This window comes from Cyprinus carpio, chromosome A6, assembly GCF_018340385.1.
Source record: "Cyprinus carpio isolate SPL01 chromosome A6, ASM1834038v1, whole genome shotgun sequence".
Taxonomy (NCBI): domain Eukaryota; kingdom Metazoa; phylum Chordata; class Actinopteri; order Cypriniformes; family Cyprinidae; genus Cyprinus; species Cyprinus carpio.
The window spans coordinates 4,546,926-4,556,836 of NC_056577.1; positions in this window are offsets into that span (position 1 = coordinate 4,546,926).

Genomic DNA, 9,911 nt, shown 5'->3' on the forward strand with positions numbered 1-9,911 from the left:
GAGGAGACACAGGGGTCACTCAGGACTGATTATCGATTGTGGAGAATCTTTTGTACATTGTCTTTTTAGTATTGTTGCGTATGGTTCAATTTTACCACAAAACACATTTGGTTAAGCACTTTAATTTTTATTGTTGTACATTTGTTGTTGTGGTGGGCTGTGTAACTTTAATTTTTTTATTTTTTGTATTTTACCACCAGTGTTTTTAGGTTACATATGTTTTTAGGTTACGATGCACAACATTGAAGTGATATATGCAAGCCATAAATTCATGTTCCTAGATTTTAATGGTAGTTGGCAGGAAATTTAACTAGTCAAAGCTTATAAGTGAAGTTTGTGCAAGTTAAAAACAATAAAGATGGAAATAAGTGAATGGTGATTGAGTTGTGATTGATTTGTAAACCTCTGTTTATAACTGTAGTCCCATGTTTCCAGAAGGTGAAGGACCTGTTTCCTGTAGCAGTTATTTTTCCTGTGACTTCGTTTGGCTCAGCAGCAGGATTGAATTGGAAAGGCATTACACCTTTGTATGCGTTTCTATTTATCATCCGCTAATGAGACAATCAAAATAAGCTATAAGAAAAGAAACTTGAACAGTATGCCACCTTCTGAAATGGGATTACAGTTATGTACAGAGCCTATAAGCAGTATAAAATGATGTCTAAAATGAGTATAAGTTTGACGTGGAAAAGACGTCCACAACGACCAAATTTGGACTACAATTAGCCCTTATACGGAGGTCCTGTGGACGTCGATACTCGACGTGCGGTACACGTAAAAAAAAAAAGACATCGCCTGGAATACAAAACAACCCCAACAAACCAAATAATTACGACCAAAAAAAACAACAAAAAAAAGACGTCACTCCGATGTCACATTGCGCAGTGGGATGTTTCTGTCAGCTCATGAAGAAGAGATTTCAGCAGACTTACAAAAGCTTCATTAATTGGCAACATTTGTAAAGAGTTTTTACGTAAATCTAGCAACAAAATTACTAAATTGGCAACAGAACGCCGTGCTCAGCTCCTGGTGCTTATTTGCCATTACATACTGAACAACATTCCTTCAATACTGTAAATAAACAGGAAAATGTTTCTTAAATGCTTAGTTATTAATGTATATATAATATAATATAGTGAATGTAATGAAATGAATGACGCCGAAGACACTCTGAAGACTAAAATTCGTAAAATCAGTAGCCTACGTGTTTTTGAGATTAACAAAAGTGTTTTTGGATTAAGTTTGGTCAGTCACCGGTATCTGTACTCAGTACCGTCGTAAGGGCTGTGCCAAGTGTGCGACCGCACAGGGCCTCGCGCCTCTAGAGGGCCTCGCTCCTGGCCTGCATTTTATGTTGTTTATGTCTAATTTTTATTTCTGTTTTTCCACCTATTTGGTCCTTTGAAAGACTAAAACAGTCATAGATGATAGACAGTATAAGACTGCATAAAGCTGTTTGTGGTTAGGATGACAAAAAGTTTTAAAAGTTAAACTTTTAGGCTGGTCTGCCTCAGTGGTCCATCAGCGCTCGTCAATGTCAGAATGATCAAGATCAAATCAAATCAAAGAAGGCGGGTCTTACTGTCACTGTCACAATGTAATAGATGTTCTGAGTGACATTTACGTTAAACCACGCCCCCATTGAATGTACGTGTGTGGCCTGTTTGGAGCGTGAGTTCTCAGTAAACAAGTAAGCTTGCAGCTTGTGTGTCTGTCGTTCATCTCACCCAAATCCACCTCCTAGCGCAATATATTACAACGCAACGAGAGTTCTTGGAAAGATGTAAGCAGTACTGTATTAGAAAACTGTTTTACGATAGAAATGTTCAGCGTCCGACAGTAACACTATCTAGTGATGCAAACTACTCAACTTTTTATGAAATGTCGCTGTTTTGAATTGAAAATATGCGATCATGATTAAATCATAAATGAACGTGATGAGACGTTTGCGTTTTCAACTACAAAAAAACACAAAAAAAATTAAATTGCACATTTGAAAATAAAATATTATTTTCAAATAGTGTAAATTGATTACTACTTCATATATAACTACAAACCTAGAACTTATTTTAACATTCTTATATACCCTTAAATCACTTTTAATCCTTTAATTGCTTTATTATTATTATTATGCAGTAGATCTTACAATTCTTATGAGTGTGTGCATGACCGGGATTCGTGCGCAAGGATGTCAGTGAGCACGGCATCGCAATCGATCAGTTGCGTGTTAAAGTTGCATTCGTTACTATAGCAACCCCCCCCCCCATACACACACAAAATTGCAGAGGGCCTCGCACGTCGCACCCCCCTATGCGACGGCCCTGTCTGTACTGATCAATGTTTAAAATTTTCAGCTGTTCATTCGATGACTTACTTAGTGATGAGTAACTTTACAGTCATCACTGATTACTGAAAATGTTAATTCTAGGTTCAATCTATAAGGATATTAACGAAATTAACCCTTCTGTTAAATTGTCCTAAATGGACAGACACAATCAGCTGCAAGAGCTATTGGTTAGATAATTAAGGCATTAGTATATTAGTATATTTAGTTGTTTACTCTCAAACGTGAAATGATTAACATATTTACTGCTGCTTGTTAAGTCAATCATCACTATTATTATTGTTCATAGTTACCGTCAGTGATTTGAACATTCAGTATTAAAGTATCAACAGCACAATAAATCCATGACTTTCCATTAAAACAGTAAAAATGGTCATATGAGCTCGCTTCACAGCATGTGCAGAGACACACACATTAAATGACAGATTACAACAAAGTGACCAATGAACACAGAAATGAAACTGGTGTTTACTGACCCCTAGTGGACACAGTGAGTACAGCATGACACCCAAAACTGGTGAAGCCACAAGATGATGAGGTAAACTGTCTTAATCACAACTACAGGTGATTAAAATGAATTATGTGATTAATGGTTGTTGAACTGTACCTGATGGACTGTTATGCTGTATTTGGAGGAACACATCCCTCTAATTCACCCCCAGAGGTTCATTATTGGCTTTGCCCTCTTATTAGAGGTTTGACATGGATGTACATTCATTTACCTCCCATATCAGAGAAATTGTTTATTTGACTCATATATGTCACTTTATACAACAATGACTATAATTTGTTTTAGTGAATGTGAATATGAGCTTCTTATGTGTTCAGTCTGAGACGTTTACAGAGACACTGCATGCTGATATTGTACAGTATGTAAGTTATTCATCAAAACAATATCCCTTGTGATGAAAAAAAAGATCAATTCCCATTTACTCAATTGTAATCTTATGATGTATTTACGATTACTTTAGCATTTGACATTTGAACACTTCGATTTCCCCTTAAGTTCTATTCTTACTTTACATTATGATGTATTTATGATTACGATTTCACTTCATCAAGAGAAGCTTCATCCATATCACACTGTGACCCAAGACTGGTTGCCTGCTGAAACTAAGCAGGATTGAGCTGGTCAGTACGACACCACGGTGATTGGCCTCATCAGTGACAACGATGAACGTTGAACGTGTCTCCAGCTTCAAGTTCCTGGGAACCACCATCTCGGAGGACCTGTCCTGGACCACAAACACCTCCAGCCTGGTCAAGAAGGCTAACCAGCGCCTCTTCTTCCTCAGGACACTGAAGAAGAACCAACTGTCTTCAGCCATAGTGGTGAACTTTTACCAGTGTGCGATCGAGAGCATCCTGACCAGTTTGTATTACAGTCTGGTATGGGAACTGCTCGGTGGCTGACCGCAAAGCACTGCAGAGGGTGGTGAAAAACTGCCCAACCCTTCACAGGGACACCACTTTCTGCTATTGAGGACATCCAGAGGAAACGCTGTCTATGTCGAGCTCGCAGCATTCTTAAGAACTCCTCTCACCCTGACCACAGACTGTTTAACCTCCTGCCCTCCGGGAGGCGCTTCAGGAGCCTCCGGACAAGGACCAGCAGATCCAGGAACAGCCTTTTTCCCTACAGCTGTCTCCTTGCTGAACTCTGCCCTCTGACACCCCCCACACCATACACCACAGACTCCTCCCCCACTTCATCACTACATTTGACTGATTATTGATTTATTTATTTACAACAAGCAAAAAACAGTAAACTTGCTATTACTTGCACTACTGTCTGTTCATCCAGAAACACTGAATAATCCATTTGCACACTGAAATATTTTCTATGCACTTAACTGACCATTGGAATAGTGTAAATTATGTTCATAGTTCTGCCTATAGTGTACATATACTTTCACACATCTGTATAGTATGTTCATAGTACACCTATCTGTATATCATGCTGATTGTATTTAAAATCTGTAAATTATGTCCATAATACTTATCTGTATAGTTATTGTCCTGATTGTAGACCTTGTATATTCTGTACTTACTGCTTATTGCACTTCTGGTTAGATGCTAACTGCATTTCGTTGCCTTGTACCTTACATGTGCAGTGACAATAAAGTTGAATCTAATCTAATCTAATCTAATTACCTGTGAAGGGTTGAACCTTTGAAGGACTTCAACCTCACTGGCAACTTCAAGTTCAGCTTTGGGAGCTTCGAGTTCAAGTTCCCTGTTAATATTAACAGCTTTCTGACAGAACAGATCAAAATTTGTCAAAAATTTGCCATGACGAACAAGAGAAAGAACGAACGAAAATTCCTGCAAAATGATTCTAAAATTACAAAGGAGAACACCCAATAGCGCATGTAAGGCATAATTAGACCGATTCCCATTGATTATTTATATTAAAAAAAGATCCCTAAAATTCTGGATGCATCCAAAATTGCGTTCCACATAATCACTACATTTTAAAGTGAACTGAACCCCGAAAAAAGTCCCCTAAGTCAGCTGGTTGAGACTTACTAACCTGACTAACTCTACTAACACTAACCAGTCTCAGACCAGCACTGCTTCTCACCCAAACATCAAAATTAATCAAATGATCAAACAATATAAAAATACATATCTGGAACATTGGGAGCAAGAAACTAAAACCCAAAGTTAACTACAATTCTATCAAACTATAAAATCAAATTATGAATGGGAAGAATATCTCCAGAGTGTCAGAGACACAAAGCAGAGACAAAATCCTGACCGAATACAGGGACTCAATGAGCACAGTCTAGCCATCGAGACCAGCAGACACAGAAAGAGCTGTTACCCAGAGAGCAAAGAGTGTGTGCTCACTGTCAGACAGGAGAGATCGAGACAGAGACGCACTTCTTCCTTCACTGTTACACATTTAATTCAATAAGAGACCTATATATGAACAAATTCACAAACATCATAAAGGACTTTACAGTCATGACTGAAGAGGAACAAATAAAGACAGTACCAGGAGAGAGACAGACAGCAGCACTGGCTGCAAGAAATGTGTGGATGTGCCACAGCCTGAGAGACAGCAGGTGAATGTGTGTAGTGTGTGTATTGTATCTGACCTCAGTGTGTTTCTCTACTGTACACCACATTGACCCTCAGCATGTGTGTTTATATGTTCAACTCCTAATCAAAATGACAACCATATATCACCAATTAAACATTATTTCCCCATTCTCACAAAGTGCCAATAAAGCTCCATTTGCACACCATTTGAACTCAAACTCAAGCAAGTTATTTGTCATTTGAAAGAATCTATGTTCCACTCTTATTCTGGATTCCACCAAAGCAGTAAAAAGCTGAAGAATATTTATATTTCGTCCCTTAGCAGCCAGTCTACATGACTTCCGAATGGCTAATTTGGCTTGTTTGATTATGAAGTTTGCAACAGTACACTGCTGTCTGTGCACTCTTGAATACTTACATCCATAGATAAAAGTGTCTTGTTAAAAACGAAACCCAAGTAAAACTTCTATCAATGCAAATAATGGAGCCAATCTAAAACACTCAGTGAAAACATGAAAAACAGATTCTGGTAAAGAACAGAAAATACAAAATGGTGAAACATTCAAGTTAAATTTAGAAATGTGAGAATTAGTGGGCAATGTAGTAGCCTCCACTGCAAATCACCAGATTGTTTATGTAGAGGACCCTTATAGAAAAGCCTCCAAGAAGGAGAAAGTTCAGCAGGAACAGTTTAAAATCCTCTCCATTTTGTATCACCTCTGTCTTTAATGTACTCAAAATAATCCATTTTAACACATATCTAATAAAGGTCTCTCTTCCTGGCAACCTGAAAATCAAGCTCTTGAAATCTATTAAATTTCAGCAGTTTTCCTTCCCGACCCTCTTCAACACAAACCTTGGGAGACACAAATTACTTAGGAAAAAACCTACCTGGTGTCATGGCATAAACATACCTGGGGGCACTTTTTTAGCGAGACCACGAAATACATACTAATAAGTACATATAACTGCAGTTTCCAAAAGAAATGAACACTGGAGGCAGTAAAACTCAGACACCTTTTATTACTTTTCACACTAATTTACAGAGTGTCGATTAATAAAGCATAATTTTCACACAATTACTTGAAGAATATCATGTTATGACTTCAAAACAATATTAATATGCTGGGAGATTTGAAAACTGATGCTTTTGAACATTAGCATCACACACATCCAGCTTTATATCTATGGGTTTTCATAAACAGTAGGTTTGTTCGGTACCTCACAGTGTACGTAAACATACTTGAGAGGCAAGGACCTCTGGTTTGAATCCCATGTAACCGTGGTTTGACAAAACAGTTAAAATTTGCATAAAAGATAGTTGAAATGGCATGGTTGCATCAACAAATGTTTTTTTATATCAGTTTTGCATTTGTTGACAATATCGGGTAGATTTGGGGTTGGGTTTGGTGTAGGGTATATTTCCAACATGATAGAGCATTAACTTTTAGCGACAGTCCCCGGATATTTGAATTCTGAACCGCTGCAATATGTACCTAAAGCAACGTTATAAAAACACAGCAATACGTACCTATATCAACGTAATAAAAACGTGCCAGGGTTCACGTATTGAACCTGTGTTTTAATGCCACTCAGTGGACATTTATCTTTGAAACTGCGGCAAAAAGTGCAGTAAGGTACATAAAAACGGTGTTGCACAAAAAGTTCACAGAGGTACGTATTTCTAAAAGACCAGGTTGGACAAAACACTCTAGAAGGGCCTCCGGACAGAAAACAATTAAAGATGGAAGCCAGAGGTAACAGATAAAGAATAAACAATATGGGGCCAAGGATTGATCCCTGTGGGACTCCGCAGTTCAGAGGTACACTAGTGGAGGATTGATGACCAATACGGACACTAAAACAGCTATTGTTCAGGTAAGAGCGGAACCACTGCAAGACAACGCCTCGAAAGCCCACAGATGTCTCCAGACGTCGCAACAGGACCTCCATGGGCACTAAGTCAAATGCAGAACTCAAATCTAATAAGACTAAGGCCATTGATTTCCCAGAGTCAGTTTCAGTGAAAATATCACTTGGCACTCTTAAAAGAGCATATTCAGTACTGTGTAGAGCTTTAAAACCAGATTGAAATGTTTCATGGAGAGAATTTGCGGATAAGTATGATTCTAATTGAATCAGTACAACTCTCTCAAGGATCTTTGAAATAAAAGGTAGATTAGAAATAGGACGATAGTTAGAAAGAGTGGAAGGATCGAGATTAGTTTTTTTAAGATATGGCATCACCACAGCAACTTTCAGACTGTTGTGGAAGGAACCAGTTGACAGGCATTTGTTAATTAAAAGTAACAGGCCCGGTCCAACTGTGTCCATAATTTGCCTAAGGAAAGAGGGTGGATAATATCCTGTGGACAGATAGTGGGTTTTAAGTGACCAACAAATTTCATTACATGTGTCCAGATCAATCGACTCAAACTCAGACCAGATGGAAGAACATGGAACATCATGTGTATACACTGAGTTAGACAATTGAGATCTTAAAAGTGTGATCTTATCAACAAATAACTTTGCAAAATTGTCACAGAGAGCAGTAGAGGGCTCTAAAATAGGATCCACAGAGGGATTTAAAACAGAGTTTATAGTAGCAAAGAGAACTTGAGGTTTATGGCAATTATTAGAAATAAGTTCAGAAAAATGTTTGCATTTTGCAGACTTTGCAGCTTTCTGAAACACCTTATAGGCATTTATCATGATTTCATACGAAACCTGCAGATGGTCCTTTTTCCATTGGCGCTCCGCCTGTCTACATACCCGTATAAGGGTACGTGTAGTGTCAGTGTGCCAGGGCACTGGTACAGGCTTGTGATTTTTGTACCTCAAAGGTGCAATAGAATTCATGATATCTGCGCAGGTGGAATTAAAAAAGATTAAGATGTGCATCAGCATCCAGGTTATGCAGGGTAGACAGATTCCAGGCAGTTTCGTACATCGTGATAGGCTGTGGAAAAATCTTCACTAGAGCGTTGGGTAAGACAACGAGTTAAAACGTGCCAGCGATGGATTTTTAAGTGTGCGTCCAGTGAGAGGAACAGTAAAAAGTACAGGCATGTGGCTTCGGAATCCTTAAAGACTTAAAAATCCTGCAAAATATGGTTTAGATGCATAGAAAACATTACTTTACTAATCCAAATATAATTTTTGCACCACAAACCCAAACATCAAAGTCAAAAGACTCGATCATATTTAGAAATTCAGCTGAATATGGTTTGGAAGCACAGCAAACATGAACGTTGAAATCACCCAGCAGTAATATTTTGACATGTTTGATAACTAGATCACCCATTAGAGCAGCAAGCTCACTTAGAAAGTCCTTATTTTGCTGAGGAGGGACGATAAATTAGAGCTATGGCAATGGGGGTTAACTGAGACTAATTGTAACAATTGCACCTCAAAACTGTGGGTAGGGGCCAGTAGGTAGAGATCGACAGTGAAAAGTATTTTTAAAAACACAGTAGCAAGACCTCCCACCGTGGCCAGATAACGCGGGGAATTTAAGAAGTGACAGCCGCGGGGCACCAGTTCCGAAAACGGAGATAACTCGCCGGGCTTTGTCCAAGTCTCAGTAACACACAATAAATCCAGGGTCTGAGAGGCAAAAAAGTCATTTAAAATGAAAGTTTTGTTTAACAGAGACCGGGCGTTAATGAGGGCGAACTTTAGCCGCGATGAAACAGATGCTGGCTGTGTTTCTCGGCACAGCGAAAGAAGGTTTTGAAGATTAGCTCCACCACGGCCAGGGTGACTGTAAATCCGAGCAGGTACAGAGAGGAATGCGGGCACAATTGGGCGCAGCCATCGAAGAGGGCCATCCAGGGAAGAGTGGCCAGCAGTAAAACTGCGCGCAAACTCAGATCCCCGCCGAAGCAAGAGCCGAGGCCGTTTTAGTAGGGGCCGATGCCTCGTACGCGATGCCACTCCGCGTTTGCCGCGCCTTCTCCGGCGTCTCCGGCGTGTGTAGAATCGACCTGGAGCTGGCACAGGTATGCAAGGGGAGAGATGGACAGGGTGGAAGCTCGAAACGCAGTCCACAGACATCGCACCTAACGTTAGGCCAGGCAGTGACCGTGCTACGGATTTTTAAAAGTGATAAACGGTCATAGACCAATATAGCATTACAATATAAAACTAAATGAGACATATATAAAAACATAGCAGGTACAAGAGATAGCAACAAGGCGGTCTGCAGACGGCATGCCAAAGACATCGGCGCCATCTTGTCCTATGAATATAGTAATCATGCAGATCTATAATATACAGTATATCAATATATTACCAGCTGATGTACTACAGTAATATCACAAAACATTCTGTAGGAGAGCCACTACCTTGATACGACAGTTTATTAAGGTCACCATAGTTTTTTTCTATAATTTTTTAATCATATTTTACAGCCAATTTTACTTTGTCAGGTGAAGATGAAAGGGAAAAAAGCAATAAATATTTATGAAGAGTTGAACATAAATCATTTATTGAACAAGCTTTATATATTTACATTACA